Source organism: Cervus elaphus, chromosome 4 (assembly GCF_910594005.1).
Source record: "Cervus elaphus chromosome 4, mCerEla1.1, whole genome shotgun sequence".
Lineage (NCBI taxonomy): Eukaryota > Metazoa > Chordata > Mammalia > Artiodactyla > Cervidae > Cervus > Cervus elaphus.
In genome coordinates, this window is record NC_057818.1 from 14,304,621 (window position 1) to 14,329,920 (window position 25,300).

The 25,300-nt window shown below is 51.4% G+C and overlaps 1 long non-coding RNA gene across 2 annotated transcripts in view; it reads right to left on the bottom strand.

Moving 5' to 3' along the window:
• LOC122691613 overlaps positions 1 to 21,107 on the bottom strand; it is a 139,358-nt gene extending 118,251 nt beyond the window's left edge. The window contains exons 1-5 of one of the 2 annotated variants that reach the window (XR_006340464.1): positions 20,981 to 21,107; positions 19,166 to 19,228; positions 17,915 to 18,024; positions 12,749 to 12,894; positions 11,033 to 11,669 (exon numbers count right to left, since the gene is read on the bottom strand). This is a non-coding gene — a long non-coding RNA (uncharacterized LOC122691613). Of the gene's footprint in view, positions 1 to 11,032; positions 11,670 to 12,748; positions 12,895 to 17,914; positions 18,025 to 19,165; positions 19,229 to 20,980 lie in introns of those variants that run through there. The other variant, XR_006340465.1, reaches the window with a different exon arrangement.
• Positions 21,108 to 25,300: the final 4,193 nt, after the last annotated feature.

A 25,300-nucleotide genomic window follows, 5' to 3' on the forward strand; every position in this document is an offset into this window, starting at 1 on the left:
ACAAAGCACCACAGACAGGGGCTTGATCAATCCACGGATTGATCCTCTAACAGTTCAGAGGCTAGAAGACTGAGATCAAGGCCTCCCTGGCGTGTAGACGGCCGTCTTCGCCCCGTGTCCTCCTGCGGGCGTCCCTCTGTGTGTCTGTGACCCCTCTCCTTATGAGGACACTGGTCACAGTGGATCAGAGCTCATTTTAACTCAGTACCTCTGCGGAGGCCCCGTCTCCAAATACAGTCAATCCTGAGGTCCCAGGGCTAGGGCTCCAATACATGAACTTTCAGGGCGGGGGGAGGGGAGGGTGTTACAGTTTAGCCCAGAACATGGACAGAACCTGTCCTGAAGGGCTTTCTTGGGCACACAGCTAAGAATCCAGAATCTCACACCACGAGGTGGGTGGTTCTCACTTGAGAGCATTTGACAATTTCTGAGCCTGGGTTCCCGATCTGGGCTTTGCCCCTGCCAGCCCTCCGAGGGTTAATCCAAAGGTCTCTGGAGTTGGGGGGATTTACCGCCCCCCGGACCTTTATCATCTCACCCTGACGTTGAGGGCTCACATTTCCCACTTAATTACTTGTCCTGCAATCAGAAGAGATAGCTGGCTCTGTGCTGAGTTGGCTGCAGCTGTGAACTGTTTATTTACTTTTCCTCAGCCCGAGAATGGCTATAATTTAAAGGTTCAGATCTCAGCTACCCTGCCTGGTGCAAACCCCGCTTAAACACTTCCATATTGCTCGGGTGGAATGCGCTGGAAGCTGCCCCCACTCCCCTCCCTGGACAGAGAGCACTGAGGAGGCAGGTGTTCCTGGTTATGGAGGCCGCAGGGCTGGGGAGGGAGGAGGCTGCCCACCGTGACTGCCGATTCAACCGTCCACCCCAAGAGCTCGCGGGAAACCTAGAAGCCAGAGTCGGCGTGAGGACCACAAGATGGCAGAACGGACTGGCCCCAGACCACCCCACTCCCGCCACAGTGGTCCCGGCCACAGTGGAAGCCACCGCTCTCACTAATTCCTGCGCCAAATGGTGTAATTACCACTGAAGTTGTCAAATGGCATCCAGATGGTCTCGCCTTTCACACCAGCAGTTTAATAAGCTTTTAGGCGTGACCTTGGCAGCTTGTGCTCCACCTGCACACCCCCCGGTTTGTGAAATCCGAGCGCACAATTAGATCAGATAATGAGTGCCCAGGCCACCAGCCTTGAACTCTGCAAGCCCTCTTCAAGGGGCGCCCAGAGAGTCACCCCATGCCACTGACAAATGGCATGTGTCCCACCACAAACGGAGGGCCCCTGTGCACGGCCCCCAGAGGCCTGCTGGGGAGATCACAGAGACCCTGAGGGGGCCAGGCAGCTCCCCGGCAAGCTGTTTCAAGAGCTGAGTTCTGGCAAACCAGAGGCTTGAGCCTGGCCATCTCCTCTGAAGCCGCAGGCAGCCCATCAGGGAGGAACTGCTTCCAATGCTGCCACCCCATCAAGGGGGAGCCCAGCATGGGAGACACCTGCTGCCACAATGCTGCCCCTTCGAATACCTCGAGCCTGAGTAACTCCAGAGTGAAGCTTTCCACGACCGTGCACTGAAGAGTCACATTTCGCTGTCATTTTGAGAAGTCAGTTATTCTTCCCCAGCGTGGAATACACTGCTCTGGTGCACACACAGCTGATAGGCCCACACCCAGCGCCAATCCCGGGGCTTCACGCACAGTGACTCATCTAATCCTCAAACAACCTAGGTGCTGCTTTTATCCTCCATTTACAGATTAGAAAACTACAGAGAGGGTAAGTAATCTGCCCAAGGTCACACAGTTAGGGAGTGGCAGGAACCGGATTTGAGCCCAGGCAGACATCACGAATGCACACAACTACAATCCCATTTGCGTAAACAAGTAATAGTTAATATGTCATTGTTATGTCTATAGGAAAACAAGCTACATGTTTTAAAGTTTAAGGATTTCTGCAGAGGTTTAGAAAATGGCAAATAGCCCAAGAAGAGCCCCCACACTGATAATCTCGGTGCTCTGCCAAACCCGAGAAAACAGGTAGATTGAAAGAAAAGAGCAAATCAGAAGCTTTCGTTGTGATGGGTTGGCGCAGAGGGCAACCGGAGAGGAGCCAGACACTTGAGCTCTTGGCCAGGGAGAGAGGTTTCTGTGGGACAATCTTGTCCCCAACCTTTGCCAGGTCTGGTTCCCGCAGACCTCAGAGAATCAGGGGAGGCCAAAGCCCAAAGGGAAAATGCAAAATGTCTTTGTTCTGACTCCCTCAATGCATTTGACTCTTTCTAGGGCATCAACGTTCCCCTCACAGGCATCCTGGGTTTTAATGGTCCCATCTCAAGTTGGCATCAAAAACCTACTCTTAAGACTGTACTGCTATTCTTACTAAGATGTGAATGACTGACATTTAGGAAAACAAGATTGCAGTTCAGATTACCACCTTAAGGTCAATTTGGCTTTTCAAATAAAGACACTTTGAGAAGACTCAAGACAAACATGATGCATGGAAAAGTCATCATTTTTGCTAAAATAATGGGAGGGACACAATGGCTTTTTAAAATGTCTCTGCAAACAGCACGGAATGTAGGGCAAAGATGACGTGACTTGAGGTGAGCAGACACCCAAGGACCATGCCTGGCCAGGCTGTGCTCTTGGTCCACACTGCTGGGAAGAGGAGTCTCTTCTGTTCAGATTCTGGGACAGAAAACTTTGAGGAAGCCTACATTATGTAAGTGGTTCATTCCAGGGGTGACATCACCTGGCAGGTCACAAACTTACTCCAGCGTGAGCTGGGGGGTTCCTGGCCACAGCATTAGGACTCCGAAGCCACCGCTATGAGACACATGCAAAAGGCCAATCTGTCTCAGAACCCTCCTGGCCCAACTAGGTGTTCACAAACGGGACATCAGTGGTGGACCCACCTCACCATCCAGGGTGTGTCTGCATGTGTGCTGGTATGCACAGGTGTGCATGTGCATGGGTGTGTGTGTGTTATGTGTCCAAGTGTGTGGATGTGATTGAATACGTGTATGTGCGTGTGAGTGTGTGTGTTCCTCTTCAAGAGAAAAAAGTCTCAGGAAGACAGCATGAGACCATTTGGTCAGCCACCATATTTCACGTTTTATTGCACCCCTGCTTTGGGAAAACATAGCCAATAAACGTGAAAGGCCCAGCTCAGGGCCTGCAGCTTTCTGCTTTGGTTAACAGAAACCCTGGGATGAGAGATTACTGTGAGATTCTGACAACAAAGCAGAAAGTTCATAAAAGACAAGGACCCAAACTCTGAGGACTCCACTGGGCTCCCCTTCCTGCTGACTCTCAGAAAAGGGCACAGGAGCTGGACAGACAGGGAGTGAGGCTGCCCGAGGCGCCCACCCCCGCCCCCGCCACCTCCCCACCGCCCAAGAGCCTACTGACTCTGCCAGACGGTCAGGCCGCCAGCTCCGGCCTCTTCTGCCAGCTCCATGCCTGTCTTTTCACAGACTGGATGGCGGTGCAGATCTCCCAAAGGCCCAAATTCAAATCCCAGCCCCACCACACATCACGAGGTCCTGGTGCGAGTGAGGAATCCCTCCTGGCCCCTGCAGCTTTTCTAGCTGCGGAAAAGCCGGACCACCACCACTGTCACCACCCCTGGTTCCGCCTGCAGGCCTCTGCATCAGACTGTACTGGCTCCTCGGGGACCGGTGACGTCAGGACTAGAGCCTCGCCTCACGCAGGAGGACCCGGGGCACCGGAGGAATGCGGCGGGACTGCGAGGTGCTGAGTCAGCCCTGGAACGCAGGCTGCCTCAGAAGGCTCTCCCGGGCACTTCTCTGCTGCCACCCATGTTCCCAGGAGGGGCTCGTTGCCCCCATCTGATGGGAGTGCCGCAGACAGGTCTGGCAGGATTTCGTCCTCCCTGTTGTAAGGTTTCCTCGTGTAAGGGAAACACGAGCATTTGCCTGGTCTCTTCTGAGTCAGACATGACTGAGTATGACACTTCACTCACTTTGTTAACTTGCTGTGTCCTAAGAGGGGCCATTCTCTCTCTGGCCCCAACACATCAGCTCTGAGACTCCCAGGCTCACTCCACGCTTCTCAATTCAGGGCCCCAGAGAACAGCAAGGACTTGAGTCTGTTGTACTACTGTCGATATTTGGAAAGTCCCAATGCAAAGAGCTCTGGCTTCTAAAATGAGGCCTCAGAAGGTGCTCAAAACAGCCCGTCTCAGCTTTTGACTCCAGCCCTCTGAGCTCAGAGTGGTCTGCCCTGTGTTTATGGTTATCAGAAGCTTTGTGAGGAAGGTTTTGTCGCTGAACATCACTATGGGCAGTGGGAGTTAATCCTTTCCTGAACCCACTGTCTGTGCTGGCTGTGTGCAGAGCACCCTAGGATGTCTCCCGACTGCCCTGTAAGACTGATAACATCATCCCCAAGTCAGTGGAGGAGACTGAGGTTCTGAGAGGCTCCCAGACTCAGGATGACCAGGGGGGTAGCAGGAGAGACGAATCTCAGCCTCTCTGACTCCAGAGCCTGCCCAAGCTGCCAGGCCAGCCTTTCCCCACCTGTTCCAGGTCAGAAGAATTGCCTGGGGCCTGGTGTAAACTATGTATGGTGGATCCCAGCCCACTTGAATGAGTCTGATTCTGAAACCTGCAGCCTGAGGTTTTGCATCTTCAAACAAACAGTACTGACCAACTCCATCACAGAACTAGATTAATTACCACTTCCATGCATGTTCTGTGGCTTGATAAGAGCATCTTTCAGATGTTACCACTTATGCGAGGTGGGAGGACGAAAACCGAGCCCAGGCCAGGCAGACAGGCCCTCGCCCAGCCCTGCACAGCGCCCCCAAGGGCTGTGCGGGGCACTGCGACCCCAGCCCCCTCTGCAGGGAACCCACCCGCTGCCCCTACAGAAAGAATGGGCGGAAACGGCCGCAGGCAGGAACTCACCCCTGCCATTTCACAGCGCTCCGCTGGGGAGGGCCCGAAGAGGAGCTGAAAAGGCCAGGGACGGGAGCCGGCCGCGCGCGGGGGCCTGGCAAACAAAACACAGCCCCCCCCAAAGCAATCGCCCGCCAAAATCTGCAAGCTCATCACGGTGCCTGGAAACCTCGGTGGGGACACAATACAGGACACATCCTGCTCGGCAGAGATAAGAGAATTCCCAGGTTCTCACTGCCCAGCCTCTCCCTGGGGACAAAAGAGCTGGCAGGGAGCTTGGAGGAACGTGAGAAAGATGCCCGAGGCCAACACTGCCAGAAGCTCCACACGGCACTCTGCACCCTGCGCATCTCACCTCTCACCCTGTTCTTCTCATCTCTAACCTCTCACCCTGCACCCCTCACCTCTCACCCCTCACCCTGTTCCTCGCACCTCTCACCTTGCATCTCTCACCCCTTGCTCATCCCTGAAGTCAGCCCTCAGACTGACTAATCTCCAAGCACACCCTGCCTCTGGCTGGTTGTGGGGCACTGGGCAAGTGGCTTTGCCTCTCTGTTCCCCATTTCCCCACCTGCAAAATGGGGCTATAGGTGGGGCCTACTGCCGTTCCCCCCCCCAGGTTTTGGGGTGATCAATGGTGTGTTCACGTCCTCAACACTTTCCTGTGTCACCTGGTCCCGCCCTCGGCCAATCGCAGCTCAGCTTAATCCAAATGCTGAGTATTTGCTTGCACAGGTCAAAAATGATGTAAAAAAAAAAAAATACCACAAGCCTGAAAGCCAGTACTTACAACACACTTTCCATACGATGCCCTGGGAGGGTGGTTCTGTCATCTGACCCCCAACAGTCGAGGCCATCGACATTCAGAGAGGTCAAGTCATCTGTGCAGCATCACCCAGCGGTCATCAGGGGAATATGTGCCTCCACAGTGCAGGGACCCAGCCCTCAGGACCTCTCTGGGAATTCCCTTCCCCTGTTCCCCTCTGTGTCCCCAAAGCATGCCAGCACAGCAACTAGTTGATGGGTGGTTAGAAAGCAAAAGTCTAATTGACTCAGATTTTATTTCCCAGGTGGTTCTGAGCATGTGCTATCCAGAATAGGCAGGATGCAGCTCCATGCTTGTGGAGGTCGAGGCTCCCGCCTCTGGAGGGACCCATGCTGCCTACAAGGTCTGCTTCCTTCCTGCCAGGTACAATGAATGAGCCGGGGGCAGAGCCAGTGTGTCTTGGGGGGAAACTCAATAATAAGGGGTCAGAGGCAGAGCCCAGCTAGGAGCCCAGAACCTGTCTCTGCTCTCCAGACAGAGTGGAGGCACTGACACCCTCAGAACCCTAGTGGGGCCACCTGGTCCTTGAGTCAGGACAGAGCTGACCCCGTGAAACGGAAGCCTGGGGTGGGGAGCGGGTGCGGGGGAGTCACACTTGCCTCTGCCAGGCTGATGCCCCAAGAGGGCCTGCCTCTCTGACACGCTGCACATGCCCCGGGGCACTTGAGCTCTGAGAACCTCCAGGAGCCCCATGAGTTGCATCTCCTCTCTTGTTCCCAAGTCTAGAAGGTTCTGGAACCCATGAAAGCCAACTCCAAAGCCCAGAGCCTTCTTCACAGTTCCAAGGGGAGGTTTTAGGTCTCTGTTTAGAGCTCTGAGAGTTCCTGTGAACCACATCCCACTGGGAAGTTTAGAAGCCCTGCCCTGGAAGCCACCACTTCCTCCCTCCTGGTGCCCTCCCTGGGAGGAGCTGCTGAGATAAACAGGAACGTGGGAAGGGGGCTGAGGCAGACCTTGTGGGTGTGCTTCCCACAGTCTCTGATGCCCACCTTCTCCCAACCATGTACCTTACCAGCCTCCCTTGCAGCTAGACTCAGTCAGTGACCCACTTCTGACCCATGACATGTCAAAAGAATCTATTGGGACACTTCTGGGAAACCTTCTGCTTTCCTGGTAAAAAAGACAGAGACCCTGCTGGTGCAGTCCCGGAAACCTGCTCCACCCCACCCCCCTCAAATATGGATGTGATGTCTGGAGATACAACAGTCATCTTGAGACTGTTAACAGGACAGGTAATGGAAATGTGGCAGACAGAATGATACCCCCACAAGAAATACTCACATCCTAATCCCCAGAATCTGCCAAAATGTTAGGCAATATGGCAAAGGGGAATTAAGGTTTCTAATCAGCTGACCTTGAAATGGGGAGGACGTCCTGGATTCCCCCACATGAGCCCAATGTAATAACAGGGTTCTTAAGAGGGTGAAATGAAGGAAGAAGAAGTCAGAGAAGAGCTGTGATGACGAAAGAAAGGTGGGGATGCAGTACAGCTGGTCTGGAAAATGGAGGAAGGAGCCAGGAGCCAAGGGGTGCAGGAATAGGCCAGGAAGTGGGTTCCAGGAGGAACAGAGCCCCATGAGATCCAGGTCAGACTTCTGCCCCCTAGAACTCTGAGCGAAAACATCTGGGTTGGTTTAAGTGGCCAAGTCTGTGGTCATTTGTCACAGCAGCCCCAGGACCCTGACACAAGCCATATGAGATGCTGGCTTGCCTTTGTCGAGCAAATGAACCAAGGCCAGCAGCTGCCTTCCTCCAGATGTCTTGTTGTGTGAGGAGAATGACTCCAGGCTGGCTTAAGGCACTTCAAGGTGGACTATTTGTGATGTGAAGCTTAACACATTTCTAACTGGCATTTGTGTCAGCTAGGGAAGCTTTCATCTCAAAATTCCTTCTGTGAGAAGGAAACAGCATTGCCAGCTAACAATGTGACTTGAACCCCCAGGACAGCACCCCAAGGTCTGACAATGAATGCTGGGTGGCCCTGGGACCTTTCTGGAGAAAGGAAGGTATAGTGCTATCAGAGTTCCCTGAGCAACTCTCTTCAGAAAATTTTCCCTCCATGTAACACCCTAAAGCCCTCAACATTCTAAAATGAGAAACGGAATGTTAATTAAATGTTTGTTGAACCATAAAGTGGACCTAAGATGAAAAAGCTGACTGCAATAAATAGAAGAGTGACCTTGTCTGGGCGTTGTGGCCACTCCATGGCAGGGTCCCCGTGTTCATAATGGCCCCCCTGAGAGGACTGCATGCAATTTCTCCAATTTAATGGCTGCTCAGGACAGGGTTTCTTGTGTCTTACTTCTATGGCAGACTGTTCATCATTGATGTGACCTCGCTGACAGAGAGCCCTTTTCAGAAATACAACTTTTCTGTATTGTAATTTCTGAATTGCATTTGCTAACCTATGTTATCACTCACTTTACAACTGGGTTTCAAGGAGCGGGCTGTGGGAAGGTGCCGTTGCTTGTCCGTGACACACACAGAGCCTGCGAGTCGGGAAGGGACATTTGTCGGGGACCTGCCGCCTCTGTGCTGGGTGCAGGGGAGCCAGGACTCCGGAGAGGGCCGCTTGGCGCCAGAGTGGGCAGACATTTGATATTCACTGCTCCTGCTCAGCGTGGCCTGACCGGGTTATGGATGAAAGAGACGTCCAGTGAAAGGTCTAGCAGAGGCCCGGCAGGTGACCAGCGCTCAGCAAATGTTAACTATTGAAATGCCTTTCTCTCCGGCACTCCTGGCAGCTCTTGAGGTAAGTCTGGAGAGAATTCCCACACTCCAGGCCAGGAATCGGAGGCTGAGCAGGGTTCCGTGACAGCAGGAGAGTACTGCTCTCCGCCCCCACCAGATGCACCCCCTCACCGTGGTACCCACCTTCCTCATTGCCTCTCGTGACAGCCCTGCGAAAGGCCTTGTGCTACCCACCATTCTGAGATGCATGGAGACAGGTGTGAATGCAGGCAGCCTGATGGCACTTTCTGGGCTCTGACCTGTGACATCGCAGCCCCACTGGCTACAGCAGAGCCTTCCCCTGGCCCCAGAGTGCAGCGAGGTGGAGCAAGCTGTCAGGCAGGAGCAGAGAGAGGCCCCTCCCAGGGCCTGGCTCTGAGCTCAGGGTCCCGACTCACAGACAATCCCAGACTGACCAGGAACCCAAGAGATGTGTGGAAACAGAGAAAGGAAGCAGTGGACATCCCAAGACCCATCTCAAGGGCCTCCCAGGCTGTGACCACAGAGGCCAGGCTGCCCTCCCCCCAGGCTGGCCCACACACCACCTCCGCCCACCTTGGGGAGACCTTCCCAAAGCCCCAGCAGCAGCCCTGAGCCTTGGGGCTGGGGTCCTGGCACCTGGGGAGAGTCTTGCAGGTTGGACCCCTCTCTGGTTCTGACACTATGTGACTCTAGGCAAACCCCCAACCTCTCTGTGCCTCGAATTCCTTCCCTGTGAATTGAAAGTCATAAAAGAAACCCCCTGCTTTTAAGGGAAGCCTTGGCCCCAAACAACAATCCTTTATTTTCCTGACTGGTAGAGACATATTAATTCACTTTATTTTGAAAGAAGCCATGAGTGAGATATCCAGAATGTGAAGAGATAAACATCTCATCAGAAGGGTTTCTGTACAGAAAAGTGTCTCTTTCCGCTTCACATCAGGAGAGCGTCACGTAATCGTCAGATGTGACCTGCACCACCTCGGCCCTCTGCTGGTCGCCCAACCGCATCTGTTCCCCACCCCATTCCTCCCTGTTGACAGGATTCTGGTTTTGTTTGGTTTGGCAAGGGACCCGACTAAAAATATGCAGTTTCCCAGACTCCTTTGCAGTGAGTGGTCAGGTGACATGGTCCCAGCCGGGCGACGGAGGTGAGCGGCCCAGAGGGGGCCCCTTCCAGAGGACAAGACAGAGCAGCGTCTCTCTGGCCCTTTATCGTTCCTGAAACGCCATGAGTCTCAGAGGCGTGCCATTCGCCTCCAGAGCCCCGAAGATAGAGAGAACCAGGGTCCCCGTCCAGTCCGCCACTCCTGCCTCCCCCGCCTGGGACAACACCCCTCTGCTATCAGCAGCTGACCCACATGTACCTGAATACTAGGACCTCATCTTTGAAAGTAAACACAATAGAAGTTAGACAGGCCATCTCCATGGAAATAACTCACACCTCCCTCGTGTCTAGCAGAGAGGATTGACATCAATACCATTCAATCACAATGTTCTCTGTCTTCTTTGGGACACTGAAAAGTAGGTGCCTCTATTCACTGACATAAGTATTTTATTTATTTGGGCTTGTTCATCTATTAATTTTCTCAGTGAAACCAGCCTTCAGGTTTCCCAACACACAACATGACACAGACCGCGGCACCCCTGAGCTGTTGCCTCCTCCCGGGGTAGTGACAGAGGGAGCTGGGCGCTCAGGAGAGGGTCTTGGCATCTCTCTCTGTGCAGCGGGGATGCCCAGATGGCGCCTGCTCGGCCCTGGGAACGTGGAACTGAGCCGAAAGCAGCTACCTGCCCCGACCTCAGTGATCTGGACAAGGCTGTGGTCTCTGATCACGTCCCCCCTCGTCCACCCTGTTTCCCGTTCCGTCCTCATGCTCCCTTTGTCCAGGCCAGTGCCAGGGACGCTGCCGCCCCGTCCCCACCACAGGCTAAGCCCTCACGTCTCCACTCAGAAGCCCATCTTAGGGCTCCCCCCAAACCCCTTACCTACACGCCAGTGCCCCATCCAACGCTCCCCCAAAGCCCGCAGCTGTCCAGCACATGCCTGGCCTCCCTGTGGACTGTGGGCTGAGACAGAGACCACCTTGCCTGTTGCTCACAGCTGTAAACCCAGAACCACCCCAGTGCTGGGCACAGAGTCGGGCTCCACAGACACATCCTGCCCCTGGAACGACTGCCTGTTGACCAAGAGGGGGGACATAGTCATTTCACAGTGGCTGCGGTGGAGGGCCGAGGGGGACAGCAAAGCCTCATTTTGCCAGGCCTGCGTTTTCTCTCCCACACGCCACGACCTTACACCTCCCAAGCTTGGGGAAAGGCTGAGGGCCATCTCATCATGTGGGCCCAGGTGTCGTGATGGGAGAGTTGCTCACCCCAGGTCACCTAGAGCAGCCCAGAAGGACAGGAGGGAGACATGAGATTCCCAGAATCCCCTTCAGTTCTCCCCTGCACATCAGCCTTGGGGCAAGGAGGTGAGTCGCTTGTTGGAGGACAGGGAACCACAGTGGAGGAGAGGGAAGAGCAGGTGCAAAGCACTGAGGCCTTTGAGGAATGAGCGTCGTGGGCGTGTCAGGGAGCACAGCGAGGAGGACTGAGGCTAGACGGCAGTGGTTGTTGGTTTTTATAGCATGAGGTTATGATTAACTCTGTTTATTATAATGACAATGTCTGTCCAGCACCAACTATGTTCCTGGTACTTTGCATCCACCATCTCATTCCCTCCAACCCCCAGGAGGTAGCCCTTACAATTATCCCCATCTTTAGAAGACAAACCTGAGGCCCAGAGAATCAAACTGACTTTCACAGGACACCCAACAAGAAGGAGCAGAGCTAGAATCTCAGCCCAGCTCCTGGCTCCACAAACATCATTCCCAAGGCCCATTTACACCACAACCCCTGTCCTTGGGCAAAGTGGAGAGAGCTGCTCAGTCACCTGGTGATATGGATCAGCCAGCACATCCTGCTGTGTAACCAAAGCACACAACCTGGGGCATTTACACCCTGCGTCTGAGGTGGTCAGCTAGGCATCCCTGCTGACACTGGCTGGGCTACTTACACATCTGAAGTTCTGCTGGGGTGAATGAGCGTCTCCTGTCCTTCCTCAGTTCAGCAGCTCAGGCCCTGCTCACACAGACGGCAGAGGCACCCAAGTACTAGTGGAGGCAGGTAAGTGTGCCTCCAAGCTTCTGCCTGAGTGACATCTGCTAGCACCCTATTGGCCAAAGCAAGTCTCAGAGTGAAACCCAGCTTCCAGGGATAGGGAAATCTACCCACCACTTAACAGAAGGAGCTACAAAGCCCTCAGTAAAGGCTGAAGCCCTGAGGCCACTTATGCATGCATTCCACCTGCACAGGTAAGAAAGGCCCAGAGCAGGGCCAGAGGAGGCGCTGGGGATGGGGGGAGATAGGGGTCTCTCTGAGCCTGGGTCCTCCCCCGGGCAAAGAGTGACTTGTCCAGGGTCCAGCAGGAGGCAGTGGGGGAGCTAGAGCCTTTGTCCAAGCCCTCTGACTCCAAGACCCCTTCCCCTTAAGGTGTGAGCCTGGGTGGATCACTAGGTCCAACCAAGAAAAACAGAAACTTCGCTGAGTATTTAAAACAGAGAATTCAATATGTGGAGCGGGTTGCTCTGACGATGGAAAACGGAGAAGCCAACCAGTGGAGCTGGGAGATACACATCGCATGGGCAGGAAGTGCTGGCACCCTGGGGCTGGAGGGACAGAGAGGGGCCCCAGCTGGCAAGAGCCTGCCTCTGCAGCAGCACACTGCTGATAGGGCAGCCCAGACGGAGGGAGAGGGGGAGAGGTGGGGGCGAGGAGGAGGAGGGGGGGTGCCGGCTTCTCCCTTCTGCAGCCCTCCCTCCCAGCTCTCACTAGCACCTCTCACCAGCCAGATCCAGCGGGGAGCCTGGGGACCCAGCGGGGAGCCAGGGGAATAATGTAGCCCCTCAGCCCGCAGCACAGAAGGGCTGAGGGGCAGGCTGAGGGCACAGAGGGAGCCTCCTGGGGACAAGCTGCCTCTGGCTCCCCGGGTTCCAAGCCAGTGCACACAAGCAGAGCCCTGGTTTGAACCCAGGAGGGCTGGGTAGGGGAGACTCTGCATGCCCAAAGCAGGCTCCCAGGGAGGCCCAGGCTGCTCCTGAGGCAGCACCCGCGAGGAACGAACGCCTACAGGGAGACACCCAGAGGACACTCGGTCAGTGCCTACTGCGGCTGGGCTTTCCCTTCTTACAGCCTCTGAGGCAGGAATGGCAGCCGGAGGGAAAATCAACGCCAGCAATTCAAGAGACTCACCAGGGTCACCCGTTCCCAGGCGGCCCCTCTCTCTGCCGGTTTGCTCCTGGGCTCTGGGAACCATCCCACAGACGGCCATGAGCCAGTCCTCCATCCCACACATGCGAGGTCCAGCCTTCTCATTCACAGTCTCAGATCCTCAGGACCTGAAAAAGAAAGATCACCAGCTCCATTTTAAGTAAGAGGAAACCTAGACTCTGGAAACTTAAACACTTCACCAAGAGTCCCCAGGGAAGGAGAGCAGAGCCCTGCGGGAACCCAAACCTGCCTGAACCCTCTGCTCAGCCCCCAGCCCTGCCTCTCACACTCAACCACCGTCATTCTACAATACTGAACTCGCAGGGCCCATGGGGTCCTGCTTTGGAAGGTGGGGACTGTGATCCCCCCGGCTGGATTCAGATCTCACTCCTGCCTAGCCCTGCACACACGCTGGCCCTCCTGGGAACCCCACTCGGTTTCCTCGTCAAGAAGGGACGAGGACATTCCCGATCGCATCATCACGTTGGGAGGCACCATCCAATTATCCTGTGCGATCCTGGCATGTTCTAACTCTAGATAGATACACAACGATCACGCCGTTTAGATTCTGGTGGGGAGACACAACTCACAAATTATCAAAACAGAATCTGTCATCTGATTGCAAGTCCAATTTTCTTAGAATTCCAAGAAAACGTGTGCAATGAAATGAACAGCAGCACCGACTGCACTATCCGAGAAGTTGCCCAGCCCCATGGGACTGGGTGCCCAGGAGGCCGCCCGCTTTGTGGACTGGTCTCAGCTCTCCCAGACTAGAGCGTGTCCCGTCTCCTTACCAAGCCAGCCTCCACCACGGGCTGGGAACAGACCTGGGGAGAGCAGCCTGGAATGTTTGGGGCCTCCCGTCACTCCTGCCTGGACACCTCCGTGCAGAGGTGGTGATGCAAGGCCACTGAAAAGTGGCCTCCAACCTCATTTCACCAAACCACACAGAAGACGCTGGGCAAGTTTGTTTCTGAGAAGACAGGCAGGGATTTGAGTTTCTGGCGCTTGTTTGCACAAAGGATTTCAGCCGTCTTTCTCCTGACGTGCAGCTTAAACACATTAGTTGACCCTTAAATGGAATCCCCATGATGCCCCAGCTCCCTCCAAGAAAATTTCAGGGCAGGGGGTGGAAGGGGGGTAAAATGCATTGTGTCCTGCGGGCTTATTCCTGGCACTGCCAGTTTTGGGTTGACGACTCCATGCCAACTCTGTCTGCTGGTTTATTTGGGTGTCTTTTTCTCCTCTCTTTTACCTTTTAACTAAAACACAAGATAAGCATTTTGATTGCCTTCAGCTGTGAAGAGGGAGGTACATCTCCCCCCCACCCCCCACCCCCCGTTTGCTGGCAGAGATCAAACGTGAATTTCTCAAAAAACAAAAAGTGGAAAGTTTACAAATACAGGACTCAGAATCTGCAACAATGCGCCATCACTCCAAGTCAGGGATGTGTGTAACCCGACATGCTTGCCGGCAACCAGGCCTCCCATGCTCTTTCTGTAAACCCACATGCAAAGATGGTACCAGGGTCACTTTCTGCCCGTCTGCCAGAAAAAAACAAAAAAGAAAGCCCAGAAGAGGTAATGATCTTTGCATCAGCTGAGGCCCTATCAGCCTGGCTGGCAAACTGAAACATAATATTTTAGGCTGAAGTTTATCACATAGGTTTGCTGAATTCATTTTCTTAAAGTCTTGCCCCGAACAAGTTTGTTCATTTTCATGAAGTCTGAAAGTGCTTTTCTTGTTGGGTGTCTGAAACCTGAAATATTTTCAGCTAAATGAGAAAATGTTTGCTGTTGAATGGCCTATTAGAGCTGTCACAAACGTGATTTCTGGAAATAAACAAGATCGTAAGTAGGCTGGCCGGAGCAGAAACGTAAGTCAGCGTTAATAGGTGGTGTAATTAAATTATCCCTTAAGCCAAGGTGCCAAGTGACACAGCTTTTTGTGTGTGAATTCTAATACAGTCACCTCCCTGGGCCTGCACAAATCTGAATGGACTTCTCTCCAGAATCACTAATTTTATTTTCTTCGGTTTCTACGTATCAAATAGCTCTCTCTGTTCTGCTAGCTAACCAAAGTTCTTGAGACAGACAAGCCCATATTTTCTCGTATCATTTTACAGAGGTTCACTTGATACAAACCTGGCTCCATAAACAATGTTTATTTTTTATGGTTTAGTATCTTGCTCAAGAAAATTAGAACTAAGTTTCATGAAGATTTATTTTCATTTTAACTATATTGTTCGCTGGCCTCTGCCACTCAATACTTAAATGACTTTCTCCCCAAAGGGCAACATCTTTAAAGCGGAACAGAGTTTATTTAAACAGCTGGTTTTTTGCACAATCATTTTATTAATACATAGATTGAAGTCATGAATAGTTGGTAACTTGCTCAGTTTGTAAATACATACAGGTATAAAAGCTGGCATATCATTCAATTAAATTTTTAAAGAGCAACACATGATTAATTGCTACCAATAGGATGAAGTCATTGTACTCTGCTACATTTACATATTTCTATGTCTTTAAATAGCATTTCACACTTGGAGTGAAATGAATTCCTGCCTATCTCCCCACCAACGACAAATGATAACATCATTTTTAGGAAAATAAATAAATCTTTTTGTTGCTATTGTTGAATTCCAATTTGTTTAAAATAATTGTCAACACACATCCTATTTCTTTTTAAATTAAAATAAGATATGGCGAATTATTATATAAAACAAATTAAGGAATCATGTTGTCCCACGAAGAATCAAAACACTGAAATTTCCCCAAAATATTTTAAAGTCATTTTAACGTTAAATATGTTAAAGGACATGCTCATCGTTATTGAAATTCTCTCTAGCAAAGAAGTGGGGAGAGAAATATGTTTGCTTGTTTTTGGAATAAAGTAGAAACTTTTCCAATGGGAGAAGAGGAGTTTCATTTATGGGAGATGGAGGTTTAAAAGCTTTAAGAAGCTGGTGATACCATTTAGCAGGTGCTGATATAATAAAATACAGTGTCCAGGATGGGAGTCCCACATGCATTCATCACTTTCAAAAGGAAAAGACTTTCTCGAGAAGGTGAGACTCTGGTATCACTATCTGTACATGCCCGATTTTAACTGGTACACATATGAGTCTATGCAATACTGTAACAAGAGCATTCTTCATGAACATTACAGGAGAACCATGAGGAGATCTTCTACTTGATAAAACATAGATGGGCAACAGATAAAATATTGAAATAGCTGTTAACTGTCTTCCATTTTCATTCTGAACATTTCCAGAAGGTGTTTGCGCTCTAGCTGGGTGGTGCCTCAGACCATTTCGGGAAGGTGAGACACTTGGTAATTAACAGTTGCCTTAACACTTTAATACTCTCGGATGGCTTGGCACATTTCAGGCCAGGCCACAACAAAGTTGTTGTTCTTACTTTTAGAGATCACTAGATGGGCTCCGGAGAGGGGAAGGGGGTCCTGACACAACTGGGACTAAATCTCAGTCTCTATCTTCCCCACCCCCACCCCGTGGGTCACTCTAGAAGTAACATCGCCATCTGCTGGACACCAAAGGAACCTCCCTAAGAGGGGGAAGGTTTTCTGTTTCGACAATCCACGCTAGACCACTTACAAAATGTGTTTAACATGTACAAGGCCACCACTTCGGAGACAGGACAGCAAGAACAAAATAATCAAAAGTGCAGGAAAGTGGCAATGTCCATTTTGCACAAACTGGTCTGTAGCAGTTTTGAAAACTGGTTCTTCTTGATCCCCTTTCCCAGGCAACAACCCCCAGAGAAGGTGAAAAAAGAAAGACAATTGCCATTTTTAATTTCTAAGAGTTATGAATTTCTAGAATGAAAGTTTTTTTGCTTGTTTGTTTGTTTGTTTGGTCACCAGTCAGCCCCCACCTTTGTCTCTCCACACTTTCTCAGTGCTGGAACTGTGGGGGGAGGTGAGCACACATGCGCACGCGTGCACTTACACACACACACACACACACACACACAATTCCTTTGGAGTTCTTTAATCTAACAAGGCTTCGGGAACACAAGAGCACAAAACTGGGATAACCCAAATATTATTCTAAACTCTTTTTTCAGGCACTTAAGCAAAACAACTACCATTTTTGAAGTTTATATAACTTTTCCTTATAAATACAATCACATTCCGATTATACATCTGCATGATGTCGATTTCTGGATTTCCTTATGCAAGTAACAGTCTTGCTTCCCCCCTTCTTCCTGCTCCTAACTGATCACTGGATTGGGCTTGAAATTTGAGCATTAATTACTTTCTCTTGGTAATTAAAGCCAGGGTATTCTTTTCATGAGAGAACAACATTGTTTTACAATTTCCCATACTCCTTGGAAAAGTTTCATGGAAAGGAAAGAAGTCAGTTGTGACCTAGAATATTAACATATATTTTCTTTACCATCTTCCCAACATTTGACAAGATGTTCAGAAAAATAAATTTTTTAAAAGATAACTTATGTTAAATGAAAATTACAATTAAATTTGTTAAATATCACAATTCACCATTTTAAAAGAGAAACATTTTTACTGAATTTTATTTTCCTTTATTACGCATCATAAAAAAAAACTTTAAGTGTCCTAAGAGCCTTAAAGTCAGGTTTGCTATTGCATTACAGTCACAAATTACTTCATTTCGTATATATATATATTCATTTCATATATATATATATAAATACCAAGATATTTACATTTGTAACTTAATTTCTCACTCAATAGAGTTTGAAAGATCTGGATATTATAAAGGCGAACTCATTTTCTGCTGCAATGAAATGAGAAAATGAAAATTTAAAAAATTCATTTTATTAGGTAAATTCAGCAGGGACTCCCTGTTAGCCCCTGAAATAAACCAGCCTGCTTCTGTTTACTTTCTCCATCTTTCGGAGCCTCAAAATGAAAATTGAAGTCACTGCCATCGGTAAGCACACTCCCCCTCCCCTTCCTATCCGATGTTTGTGTAGAAATTGTAGAGTCTCTTTTCCTAAAAGTTGAGAATGGTGCTGAGGGCCGACAGAGCGGGTTCAGTCGGGGAGCCCCGTAGAAAGTTAACCGCTAGAGAAAGAAAGGGGAGGCCTGACGGGAGGGGATGATCAGGGCCAGAGCCGCAGGACAGGCTGGAGTACTCACAGTTTCCAGCGTCCGCTCCTCTGTCCGGGTCCCGGTGCTGGTTCCAGAAGGAAATGTGGCTCTTTGTGCAGAACCCGAGTGAACATCCAGGAAGTTGGCAAAATCACTAGCTAAACAATCAATAGAAGAAACACAACAAATTAAAGTACCAAATTTGGGTTTTTTCTCCAATAAAGGAAAAGAAAGTGAGCAGCAGAGGGGAAGGTGGCAGAAAAGGACATATTTAAATTTTTTTTCCTGTGACCTGAGCTGGGCCCCAGGTTAATCTCAGTGTGAATCTGGATACTGCTCTCCTGACCCGCGTAATATAAAGCATTATTCAACCGTCTGTAAAGGACACAGGCTTATCGCAAACCCTGAAATTCGCCGTGCAAAACGGCCCGAGTTCCTGCCGCAAACCTGAAATGAGTTTTCCTATGAAAATACACTTTAAAACTCAGCGACCCCCACCCCTAACGAAAGCCTTCGGGTGACAGGAAACGTTAACCATTTTAAGCACTTTTTATTTGCATTTGCTCCGAAGCTGAGGGAGTGAGGGGAGAAATGTACTTCTAATGACTGGTGGTGAAAATCAGAAATCAGAGGGTGGAGTGAGCATGGACCTGTGTGTTTCTGAGCCGGTGGGGGGTGAGGGGTGTGGAGTGTGCTGGGCCCTGAATTTGCCCAGACAAGAGTGACCTCGCCTGAGTTCCCACAGAAGCTGGAAAGGGTTTGCATGCAGCAGTCGCCCCGCATTTCAAATTCTCTTGCTGTGTTGATAAGTTAAAGGCGTCCCTTTCCACTCTTCAGTTGAGACGTCCACAGAAAAGGGCCTGTCTTGCAATGTTTGTGGCGCTGAGATGTGTTTGTGTGTGTTTTCTCCCTGGGATCAAAAAGGGAAAAAATATTTTCCCCGAAATCAACTAAACACTGAAACTCAGAAACACACAGAATGTGTATAACATTGCCCTTCAGAATTCCATCTTGAATTTAAAAAAAAAAACTCTCTTTGATCAAAAGCCGACAGAGAATTACATTTTTTCTCCATTCTGTTGCATTTAACACGGACTAACACAGGGTGAGTTTAAACAAACAGATGGCCTGGGTATGAATGCTCCTTTCAGTTTGAGTAGCTTGAGGTGGGTTGGATCCATGAGGGGGGTGGTGGTGGGCAGCAGTTGGGAGGATTAGTTGGAGGGGAGGAAAGCTGCAAAGTTTAGGGGGGGAGCCAAGACAAGAATAAACCCATGATGAAAAAAATTTTTAAACTACCTCTTTACTTTGAGCCTGTGATGCTCCAGCAAGTGTGCAGTGTAACTGTTGAAATTCTTCTGCCTAAAAGATAAATGGCCTACTTGATTCAAGAGTGTCAAGTAGGAAAAACAAAACAAAACAAAAACCCTTCAAAGTATATTTTCAGAAGATAATCTAATGCACAATGAGCGCCCGGTAGGTAAGAGGGGTGTGCGGGGGAGAAGGCCAGCTCCTCATGGGAAATCCTGCTTCAGAGCAGTGCTCCAGCCGCCTCGGGCTGGGTCAGGGGCCAACTGAGAAAGGCCAGTCCTGGGCTGAGGGTCTTCACAAGGCATGAACTGGACCCGCTCCCCAAGCCCCATCAGAACAAACGGGCTGCTCACGGCCTCCCTCCCCTGTGGGTTCCCTAAGCCATGTGATATTCTTCAGCCCTTGGGGAATATGCGGGTGTGCAAGGCCTGGTGATGGAGGTCCCTGCTGAGAGCCATGCGAGTGTGTGTTCCCCACGTGGAGGGAGGGGGTGCTGGCCAGTGCCACTCACCCGGGGGTGAGCCAGCCATGGATGTCCACCCCCGCCCCACCCCGCACTGGCCCGGCCCGGCCTCAGAGACCGTCCCGAATCCGAATCCTCCACAGAAAGAGCCTGCAGATGAGGGGCCATCGTCCTCACCTCTGCCCCACAGCCTGGGAGTGTCTCACCTCTGCACACCCCAGGCACTGAAAGAAGTCCCCCACCCCAGCCAGCTCTGTGGACAGGCCTGTGTCCTGGCTTTGGGCCGGTGGTGATAGAATGCCGGGAGCCCTCTGAGGCCACTCTCCAGCTCCCTCCCACCGCCAGCAGAGCAAGCTGAGCTCCCCTCCACACTCCTTCCTCCGTGCTCAGGAAGCCACGGGAAGGAAGGAAGGGGAGAGAAAGCCACAGGTCACGCGGAGTCACTTCTTAGCATCCGTGCACGCCCCGCTGGAGTGCTTAGTTAGAGGCCGGGTGATATCTGGAGGCTCAGTCCAGAGAGGAGGAACCCAGACCCAGCCAGGCTGCTGCGTGGAAATTTGGGGGTCCTCTGGCCCCGGGGACCCCACAACCCAGCCACTGCCCCACTCTCTCAACCTTCGCTGGATCTCTTGGGTTCCCGGACACTGAGGTGATATGTGTACCTTGAGTTCCTGGCGCCCAGATTCTAGCTTCCCCTCCATGTTGGGGGGAGACGCCACCCTAGCCTGGAGCTCACAGGGTCCCGACAACTTGGCAAAGGCAAAAGAGTGCAGGGAGAGGAAAGGCAAGAATGTTCTAGAAGGAGACAGAGCCACATGCTGGGCCCAGGAGGCAAGCAACATCCACTTTTCCCCCTCACTGTTCTTTCTCTGAAACCAAAACACAAACCAGGGCCGCATAAATGTATGTGTATAAAGAATTTAGTCAGTGCATGCACACACTCACACACATGCACATATTTTATTTTTAATTTATTTATTTTAAACACCAGACTATTTCTTCTCACCAAAGGCCTTTTCTCATGCTGCTTTATCCCCGGCTTTCACAGAACTTCCCTACTTCATGTAGAGGAAGGCATTTCCCACAGCCCTCTGGCTGGAATGTGCTAAAATGCTAGCATCGACACATTTCTATTTCATTTTATTGCAGAAACGCTGTTTTATGGCGCGGGGTGTGTGGTGCGTGTGAAGAACGGGCAGAGGAGGGGGTGTTCTGCTGTGGAGGGCCGCTGCCCCGTGGTGCCGTCGGCCTCGTATAAATCCTGAAAAGTGACAGTTGAGCTGGTAGGAGAATTTGGGAAACCAACAGACAAAATATACAGAGCAGCCCGTAGGCCTCACCTTTACGAGGCAGAGAGAGCTCCTGGAATGGATGGGCCGGGACCTCCGAGGCCACTCATTAGGCACTTGATGAATTGGACATGGGGCCCACCGCCCTCCTGGGGCAGGGAAACGCTCGAAAACCAAGTTTTATTAACCTAATAAAATGAAAGGGAAAAAAAAATCAAGAAAATTTCAGCTGGAAGAATAAACGCAAGGAGCATAGCAAGTTAACCTACTTTTCATGTATTTAGAACCATTTTGGCAGCTGAGGGCAGTTCCCCATAAGACCCCACATTCCTAACGTCAGATTTCAGCCAACTGGCTATCCACTAGCCACGGCGGCCTAGGACACCCAGGGATGCGTTGTCTCCACGGTCCTGAGAACCAAGAAGCCAGGGGTTTTTCATCACATTTAATGACAAAGCCCAGGAGGGAGAGAGGGGGGAAATGGCAAAGAAACGTCTTTGGGGGCAAACAAGGGTTTCAGAGAAAGAAAGGGACATTGGCTGAGGCCTCAGGAATGCCATCGCACCCAAGGGCAGGGCTGCAGCCTCACAGGGGAGAGTTCCCGCAACAAACTTCAGAAGGCCGAGTGCAGGCAGACGTGACAGGGTCTATGTTATCCACAAATGCCTCCAGGGACCCTCAACTTGGACATGGGAGGGTGAGGGTTCCTTCTCAGACAGAGGCCAGCGCAAGCCCAGGCTTCTGGTGCTGCTCAGGCCATCTTGGTGGACCCGATAGCCTGCTCTACTCAGGGATCTGGTCAAGCCGCTGCTCACTCCCAGGAAGCAAGGCGGCTTTACTTCCCTGGGTCCCGGAGGCCCGGCTGCAGCCAGCCTGTGTTCACCAGGCACCCCTGCAGAGGGAGGATGTGTTTCAGCAGGAGATGCTTCAGGAGGACGGGGCAGAGGGGGAAAAGTCACCTCCTCCCGATTCCCCATTAGGCTCCGAGCCGGCCTTGTGAACAGGCAACGTGTCCATCGGCCAGAATCAACAAGCCCCTGCCCAAAACCCCATCTCCTAGTCCTACTCAGCGGGCCAACTCCCGCCTTCCCACGGCCCTTCCTCTTGTCTTAATAACACATGTACACACACTACCAGCACTCTACATGTGCACGAATACTGTCCAGTCCTCGCTGGCCCAGTCCCAGCCTCTAACACACACACACACACACACACACACACCCCGGCCCTGTGCACAAATAACAGGATCTCATTTACACATGCTCCCGCTATCCAACTCCTACGGTATTTGTGCAACTCTGAAAGTCGGGATCTTTGTTTTTTGTTTTTTTTTACGTTGCTTTAACATTTCATTACTACAGGGGATTTCTAGGGCAGTTGAACTCTTCTGGATGATAGTGTAATAGTGGTATATATGACATCACCATTTATGAAAATCCACAGAACGAACAGCACCAACTACAGATTTAATGATACATCGATACTGCCCCATCAACTGCACCAAATGCACAGCATGCGTGCCAGACGTTAGCAACAAGGGAAACTGAGGTGGGGTGCAGGAGGGAGATGGGGACTGGTCTTCCTGCTTGGTTTTTCTGTAAACCTAAACCTGCTCTAAAAAATGAAGTCTACTAATAAAAGAAACCTCATTGCTAAAGTGACATTAGGAATTTTCCTTTGCTGTTCTCTTCCCTGTGTGGTATTTCCTGGGAAAGGATGTTCAGAAAGTAGAAAAGTTCAAAATAGAACAGAAACCCTACCAGCGCACAGCTCTTCCATCCACCCCATTCGAGGCCATCCTGTGCCTGGTCTAGTCTCGGAGGACGCTTTCCAAGACTGGTTTCCGCAGACAGAGGTGGCCTGCTGCCTCTGTGGTAGCGACAGTGATAAAAGCCAGGTTACTTGAACAGTATTCTCATTTATTTTTTATTTTTATTCTAACGTCCCATGGCGCTGAGCGCAGTGACACGATCACTGTTAAATAAACTGGAATCTTGCTTTCATTTCGCAGCTGGTTCCATCCAATTTACAGTCAAATGTCAGACCATCAACTAGGATTACCAGGGTCATTCTGCCCCTATCCTTTGAGGTCAAAGAGAAGGGTTCTGAGCCTGCCTGTGAGCCCACAAGCCTGGCACGGGTTATGCAGGAGAAGCCACCTTGGGATGTAGACCCCCAGGAGGAAAGTTGGCCTGGGGAGCTTCCTGCCCCAGTGGGGCCTCACTGCAGGGAAAGATGGGCCCTGTCCCTCCTGGAGAGAGACAGAGACAGTGAGACAGAGAGGGAGAGGCGAGGGGAGGGAGCAGAGAGACAGACAGACTGGGACAGAAAGAAACAGAGACAGAACCAGGGGGGTCAGAGAATTCCTCCACCCCTCCTCCTCTCCGGGAGCTGACTTCTGCAGCCCTGACCACTGTGAGCGGACGCGGGCCGTTCTGCATTTACACACTTGCACGGGGCCTGCACCCCCAGGCTGTCCGCCCAGAGCCTCAGGCCCCCTGCAGAGGTGGCTCCGTCCTGCAGCCTCGGTGGCGCCACCAGGTGGCGAAAGCACAGACTTGAATTCCTGCCCTCCGGTCTGCTCAGAGCTGGTCTGCTCTGGACTCCTGGGTGGGCCCATGAGTTCACACACTGTGTGTGCACACGCAGAGGGGAACACCCGAACCACCACTGGTTCCATTCGGCCTGGAGCCGACTCCAGGGCAGCATGACCCCGACGCGCGGCCTAAATCCAGCACCAGGAGCACCAGGAGCAAACCTGATCGGGTGTCCTCAAAGGAGGGCAGCAACAATGAGTCCCGAGCTCTGGGCTTGGGGGCGTTAGCCCCCAGCAGTGGGACTGCAGCCTCTCTCCTGCCCTTGGTGGGCTCAGAGCCCGTTTGCAAGCCTCTAAACCTGGCTTAAAATTATACCTGCTTCACAGGGTTGAGAGGGTGGGGGAAATAGAGTATATCTAGCAAGAAACACACTCCAGGAAAGAAGAGCCTTTTTAGCATTCGGCGAGGCTGTGGGCATTAGAGGGGAAAGAACCAGGCAAAGGCAGGAAGGGGAATGCCCAGGTGTGCCTCACCCCCTCTCCTTCATCGCCATCCTTCCTCAGTGTTCCTCTTTAGACCAAGCCACAGATGTTTTCATGGCACTTCTTAACTGGTGGTTGGCATTGAAAATAAACCTCAGCGAGCACTACTCATAAACAAGCAGTAATTGTCAGAGCTGACATTTATAGGGTGTCTCCAACAGGCCAAGCTCAGAACCTGACGCCTGTTGACAGGCTCCACCGGCCCTTCTGCGGAGGCGCTGCTGGCACACCCATTCTGCAGACCAGAAAGCAGAGGCACGGGAGCCGCGTCACCCCCAAGTGGCTGAGCTGGCTCCAGAGCCCGCAGCCAGGCCCCATCTCTCCTGCCTGTGTCAACCCAGGTGACGTGAGGGGCTGCCCGCTCCAAGGCCGGTTATGGAAAACTGGGAGGGAAGGAAACAGATTTCACCCCATTTGCTTCCCCATCAGAGCTGTTTCAGGAAACAGAAAGCCCAAGGAGAAGTACTGAAACCAGAGGAGACTCTAATTAAAAGGGACTCAGCTGGGCCAACAGCCCTGTGTGGGCACCAGGCAGGATCAGGACAAGCCGGCTCCTAGATGCACTTGCCTTGGGAGCCGTTTCCTGGCATCAGCCATCCTGAGGAGCCTGGAACTGGCGGTCCCAGGAGGTTGTCACCCCTCCATGTGCATAATTCACCAGAGAATGAACAACTTTCCAGCAAACCAACGAGAAGTTGTGCAAAATGAGGCAGGGGTGAGCACACAGAACTTGGGGCAGAAGCGCCTGGTTTGGGTGTCTGAGCTCTTCCCTTTGCTTTGGGGTGAAGTGCTTGACCTTGCAGAGCCTCAACTCTTTCACCTGCAAAATGGGGATCATCACACCTGGTCTGTGGGTCCTCGTGTGCCATCCAGCATCAGGTGGGGGGAAGCGCCCGGCAAGGCCAGGTCACCAGGCTCGTGGTTCCCTTCACACGGCCTTAGCAATGAGCACCCACCCTGGGGTCTTGGCAACATGTCCCCTCCACAAGGTCCTACTGACCCATCGGGCTTTTATCCTGACTACTCAGCAGCCTGCAATTGACCATTCATATAATAAAATGCTGGCTGCACAAAACAAATAAAAAATTTTGTAAAATATCCAAACGCTCAGACAAAGGCCAGGACACCAAAATGTCTAACTCTGTTTAGGTGATGATGTTTAGACGATAAGATTACCAATAACTCTTTTTCAATCCATGATGTTTAATGTTTTAACTACTTGGGTAATAAATAAAGGAAATTAGGAAAAGATAAAGAAATGCAGCTTAGAGGAAAATAGATGCCTTTTTCTC